The sequence below is a fragment of the Dermochelys coriacea genome, chromosome 1 (assembly GCF_009764565.3).
Source record: "Dermochelys coriacea isolate rDerCor1 chromosome 1, rDerCor1.pri.v4, whole genome shotgun sequence".
Classification (NCBI taxonomy): domain Eukaryota; kingdom Metazoa; phylum Chordata; order Testudines; family Dermochelyidae; genus Dermochelys; species Dermochelys coriacea.
In genome coordinates this window covers 42479974-42486003 of record NC_050068.2, presented here as the reverse complement: position 1 = coordinate 42486003, position 6030 = coordinate 42479974, and positions in this window count along the sequence as shown.

Sequence of the window (6030 nt, the reverse complement as noted above, 5' to 3'; positions counted from 1 at the left end):
TTAATCTTTAAACTGAGAACTCAATATTGCTTCTGCATTATTTCACGCAGTTTAAACCTCTCTTCCTTTTAACCTCCCACTCTCTCCCCCCCCCCCCAAAAAAACCCTCTCCAAAAGATCAGAACAAATTCACCTCCTGGTATACACGAGCACAACTCCACTGATTTATTTTTTTTTAATCAGGCTGTGAATTTGATCTGTAGTCTCTAGTCATGTGCAGTGAATCCCTGAGAAAACACTAGTAACCTGAGACCAAGCCCAGAGCAATCAAAAATAAATGTTCTGTCTCTTGTAAACTGTCTGTTTGGCTTTCCGAAAAAGCACCTAAGGATGATTGAATTGGAATCTGCATCAATGCTCTTACCAATACATCCACATTTCTGTCCTTCCCCCTCTCCCCCAGTTAATTGCTAAGAGACCTTGTTTCAATTTACTTCAGAATGGTGCTTGAATTGCTGATAATTGGTATAAAGTAATTTGGAGAAGAATCCCAGTATTTGAAGTTGTATTCAACTTCATATGTCTCCAGTTGATACATTGCAAATTGGCACACAAGGACAGGGATGTTTTAATGGGGAGAATTAATTACATAATCTCTGATGCTCTCAATCATGTAGGTATAACTCCCATCTTAGAACTACCACAGCTGCTTAACTTTGATGGAATTCTCTCTGAAGGATTTGTTAGACTCCGTGCCCTGCTTGGCCACAACTCAGCAGGGAAAGTGAAGGGACAGCTTGTAACGTGTATACATAGGTCAACATATCTTACACATGCCTGTTTGCAGACTAGAAACAAAGCTGACTCAAAGATTATTGATTAAATACTTACTAGGTACTCAGATACTATAGTGATAGGGGTCATAAAGGTTCCTAGACTGAGACAGTGGTGGCCATGAAAAAGACAAAATTCACCAACAGTTACAACAGATTAATTATCCATGATGCCACAAACTTCCTCTTTTAACCATAAGGGGAAACTGGCTTCTTGGGCACGACCATGTTGTAACTGTTGGCAAACTTTTTAATACCAGTCAGAGTAGGTCTTACAGTGGCTGGGGTGGGGTTTATACTAGAGATTGAAGAATCTGAAGTTTATTTAAAAAAAAAATTTGGAATATTTTAGCTCTCCCTCTGCATCTCTTTCCACACTAATTCCTTGCCTCACTATAACTCCTGTTCTCCCCCCTGCTATTTTTTAATTTCTATCTATATCTGGTAGACTGGAGAAATGAGAAATTTTAGCTGCGATGACAATGAAGGGGGCATGAATTACAGAAGTTTGGAGATGTCTCTATGGCCATGTCTACACTATACTCCCCCCACACCCCACTTTTCCATGGTTGTTGCCAGTGATTTCAGTGGCAGTTTAACCCAGTTTTCAGCTGGGTTAGTGTTATCCTAAGAGCCCCAAAGGGTTCCCTGTTCTTTTAACTTCTGACAGGCCTGACAAACTGTTTATAACTAGCACACTGCTTTCATAGTATTTATCCATAAAAAAATATCCTGCAAGACCTTAAATGATCACACTGGTCATTAATATTGTTGTGAAATTTATGTACAAATGCTATGTAAGAAGGGGTGGGTGGTGGTGTGTGTTTGAGTCTGAATCAAGGCATTATTGTAAATTGAACATTGTAAACCAACACAGCTGAAGCTCTGTTTCCATGGGAAGTAATCCTAAGTATCATGGGGGAATATAAGGAGAAGGCAAAAGGACACCTCTAGGAAGTAAGCAGGCAGTGTGATTACATCCATGAAAATGGGATCCTAACCTGTCCTGGTTGGAAGTACTGTAAAGGACATTTAGATGAGAGAGGCTGCTTTTAGATGGGTAGTTAATCTGTTTAAATTTAATCTGTAGAAAGTGTTATGATTTGGTTTTATACAAAACTTTGTTTCCATTATTATCCTTACCCACTAGCTCTTAAATTTTAGTCTTTGATGATAAACTTATGATTGTTTTCACCAATAATGTGTCCCAGTGCTGTGATGTGATATATAGAAGCTGATCCTCAGTTGAATCAAACAAGATGGTGTGTATACTTGTCCCCCTGGGAACATAGGCGCTGACTCCATAGGTGCTCTGGGACTGGAGCACCCATGAGGAAAAATTAGTGTGTGCTCTTCGCCCACTGGCAGCCAAGTCCCCCCTCCCCACCTCCTCCCCTGAGCATGCTGCATCCCCGCTCCTCCACCTACCTCCCAGCGCTTCCTTTTTGGCAGCCTTAGCATGCTCCTGGAGGGAGCGGGAGGAGCGGGAACCTGGCGCACTCAGGGTAGGAGGTGGGGAAGAGGCGGGGCCAGGGTGAGGATTTGGGGAAGGAGTTGGAATGGGGGCAGAGTTGGGGTGGGGACTTTGGGGAAGGGGTTGGAATGGGGTCAGGGGCGGGGGGTCTCATGGAAGGGGTGGAGTGGGGACGGGGCCAGGGGCAGAGAATGGGTCGAGCACCCACAGGAAAGCAGGGAAGTCGGCGCCCATGCCTGGGAATAGCAAACCTAGTATTTCTGTTAGCCAGTGATGTTGGCTGGATACCACAAAGGAACGCTTCAGAGGGCCTTGAGGTACACCTATTGTTAACCTGAAAAACATAGTGAGGGCTAGCATTGCCATGAGGAGATTGTTTGCATGGGTAACAGACTGCTGGTTTCAAGGAGCTGACACCCATTTAAGCACAAGCAATTCTTCCTCTAGATGGAGGCAGGGGGTAGCATGGTGGCTCTCAGTCTCTCTCTATACTGGCACTTCGGCAAAACTTTCGTTGTTCAGGGGTGTTAAAATACACACACACGCACCCCCTGAACAACAAAAGTTTTGCCGAGGAAGAGTGCCGGTGTGAACAGCGCTTTGTCGGCAGGAGCGCTCTCCTGCCGACAAAGCCGCTGCCGCTCGTGGGGGTGAGAAGTTTTGTGTCGACAGGAGAGCTCTCTCCTGCTGACAAACAGTAGCTACGCTTCAGAGTAGCAGCCGTGTTAGTCTGTATTCGCAAAAAGAAAAGGAGTACTTGTGGCACCTTAGAGAGCTACAGCTCACCAAAGCTTATGCTCAAATAAATTTGTTAGTCTCTAAGGTGCCACAAGTACTCCTTTTCTTTATAGTATTCATAAAGGCTGATAGATGCCACCTTGTCTACTTTAGCCTCTGAGGTGAATTGGTGGCATCAACAGTGGAAAATATTAGTGGGAAAAGACTAGCATAGCCGCAGGCTTAGGGAGTAAGTGCCTGGGTTTGTTTGTTGTTTGTTTGTTTTTCTATCTGCATGTAGCAGAAGACAAAACTCCAAGATGACACAACTTGTCCTGATGATCATTATTATAGCTTGTTAAAGAGGAACTATCAAATCTTGATCATTGACACGTTTTGTATTTTGTGAGCACTAGAGAGAGACTTGTATTAGGTTGCATTCTAACAGTGTTTAACATTGCGAAATGGAAGAATGTAGTCAGCCATCTAGGAGACTTCAGTACATTCTTCATTTCAGTATTTTGATATGAAAATGTAGTTAAGATGACAGGCTTTCAGCTCTCCAAATGTAAGTCTGCTAGGATTGCTCTTTAGTAATGATATTCAAAGCATGTGAGCCAATGACTAAAATAAATTCATTTAAATTCTTAAGGCATATTTAACGATTTTGTATAAACTTTACCTGGAGGAAAAGCATGGGTCTTGAAACTAAATGTCAAAAAAAAAAAAGATTTTGACTACACAAACTGTACAAAAGGAAAAAGGGTTGAGTGAAGACTTTAAAAATTGGATTGCTTGCTGTTAATTCAGAAGTAGTGAACCCAGGCTACCCAGAGGAAGTACTAATCATGTGACACTTCTCTCACATGCTAACACATCTGTGCAGTCTGGGACATCAGAATATGACTATGCTACACATCATGGTCACTTTTTGAACTCCACAACAATGGAGAGAGGACTCAAATATTCTATTTCCAAAAGCACAGAGCCAAAACATTTGAGCTTAACGAGAATCTTCTTGAGCTGTGCCTGTGACTGACTTATGCTGTCCTGATGCCAGCCAGCCAGGTCACTACCTATGTTTTAGCCTACCTCGTGTGTGTGTGTGTGTGTGTGTGTGTGTGTGTGTGTGTGTGTGTGTGTGTGTGTGTGTGTGTGTGAAATATAAAAAGACAATCAACAGTGAAGAGTAGAAGTGGAAATGGGGTTTTTCAGCCGACTCTTGAAGACCCCCAAAGACTGGGTAAGATACATTGTAGAGCAACATCTGAACTTTTGAATGCTCATCAAAAACTTCTGAAGCTTGTCCATTGCTAGTAGCAATCATATGCTCTTTTTGCTCTCAAAGGCTCAAAAGTTCTGTCCCCTCCCCACCATGCTTTTATTCCATTAAAGTTCTTGCCCTTGACAGCCTTTGTGTGAACATAATCCAAGACACACCAACTTTTGACAGCCTCTTTTAACAGGCATTCCAATAAGTTTTTCATAGTTTATCCTTCACTGCTTCCTTAATTATCCTGTCTTGACAGAGATGATACAGTTCACCTACAGCACTTCTAAGCATGAATTCCTTTGTTTAAGCTCTCTTTTTAGATTGACAGTGAATTCCTAACTTTGAAAAAAGTTATGCAACAGACCTGTTTCTCAGACATTTTCGGTGTATAGAACAGTCTCACTTTGCCATTCTAATGGTCATATTGGTGAGGAGTGAAGTGTCCTAATTCTCATTTAAAATAACATGGTCAGTTTAATCATGCTGCTGACTCATTTTATATTACTGAGGAGTCAGCCTAGCAATGGGTTGTAATATTTTGAGGATATTGGATCAATATTCAGAAGTCTAGTAGTAATGTGCTATAATATTCTACCACTAAAGTCACCTACGGTTAAGTAAATGTACTTGTAGTGGATCCTTAGATGGTCTCATCTTGCTTGCATTATTCATTTGCATAGTCTCAGTGGTTTCAATGAGAGAGAATATTTCTGAATTACTGGATTAGGGAACAGATCTTTTCACCAGGGACAAGACTTTAAAAAAAAAACTGCTATAGAAATATCATAATTCTCTTTTTTGTGGGTGGTTTAAAACAGAACAGCTTAGGTCTTTTGAAGGCACAGATAGCTTTGACGCAAAAGAGTTCATGGGCAGTCATATGGCTGTTAACTGACAATGTTTGGAATATGGGGGTTTTTTGGTTTTTGAATAATTGTTTTTTAGTTTGCACTGTCTTTTTTTTTTTTATTTTTAAGGAAATATATTGAGGCCCAATTAATCCCTTGAGGAAATTCCATTGCCTTCAGAAGAGGTCCACTAAGGATATGAATTAGCCCCTCTTCCCCTCCCTCCCCTTCTCCTCCACCAAAAAACAACAACAAACAAACTTCAGAAGGCCACATATGACTTACTAGGATAAATTCAAGTGACTAATTCAGTCAAGATAAAATTTGACAGGGGATTCTGTAACTCTGGCCACTGATTTCGGAGTTCCTGCAGTTCAGAAGGAAGTGGTATAAATGTGATTGTTGGGCTGTATTATGGCTCTGTGAACCAGAGGCACGTTCAGAGAGGAGGTAGAGGAACATCACCTGAGCAAAAGCCTCTGGATGCCTTCTGGGGTACTGGAGGAATAAAGCATTTAAATAGCAGTTGCTACATCTGTTCCACAGGTATAGAGTGTGCTCCCCTCACTGTCACACTGTAGTTGCTAGGCAGTATTGAGGAGAAGCAGAAGCAGGACCATGACCTTGGCCTCTCTCCAGCCAGCACTCCCATGCTGGGGTCTCAAGTGCAGCTCTCAGCTCTGCCTGGCCTCTCCAGTGCTCCTGGAACTCTGACAGCCATGTGCCCATGACTGCCCCTGTGGGTGTGCTGGGGAGGCAGAAAAGGAGCTCCCTGCTCCCTCCCTCCTTTAGCACATTGGTGAATGGGGCCCTGATTCATTCTATTGCGTGTAATAAAAAGGCTGACTCCTTTATACATACAGGTAAGTCTGTGTCCCCGGGTATAGTTAAAAAGGTTTCTTCTAGTTTTTGACTGGTAGGTGAGCTGTTACTGGTTCTAGCAGT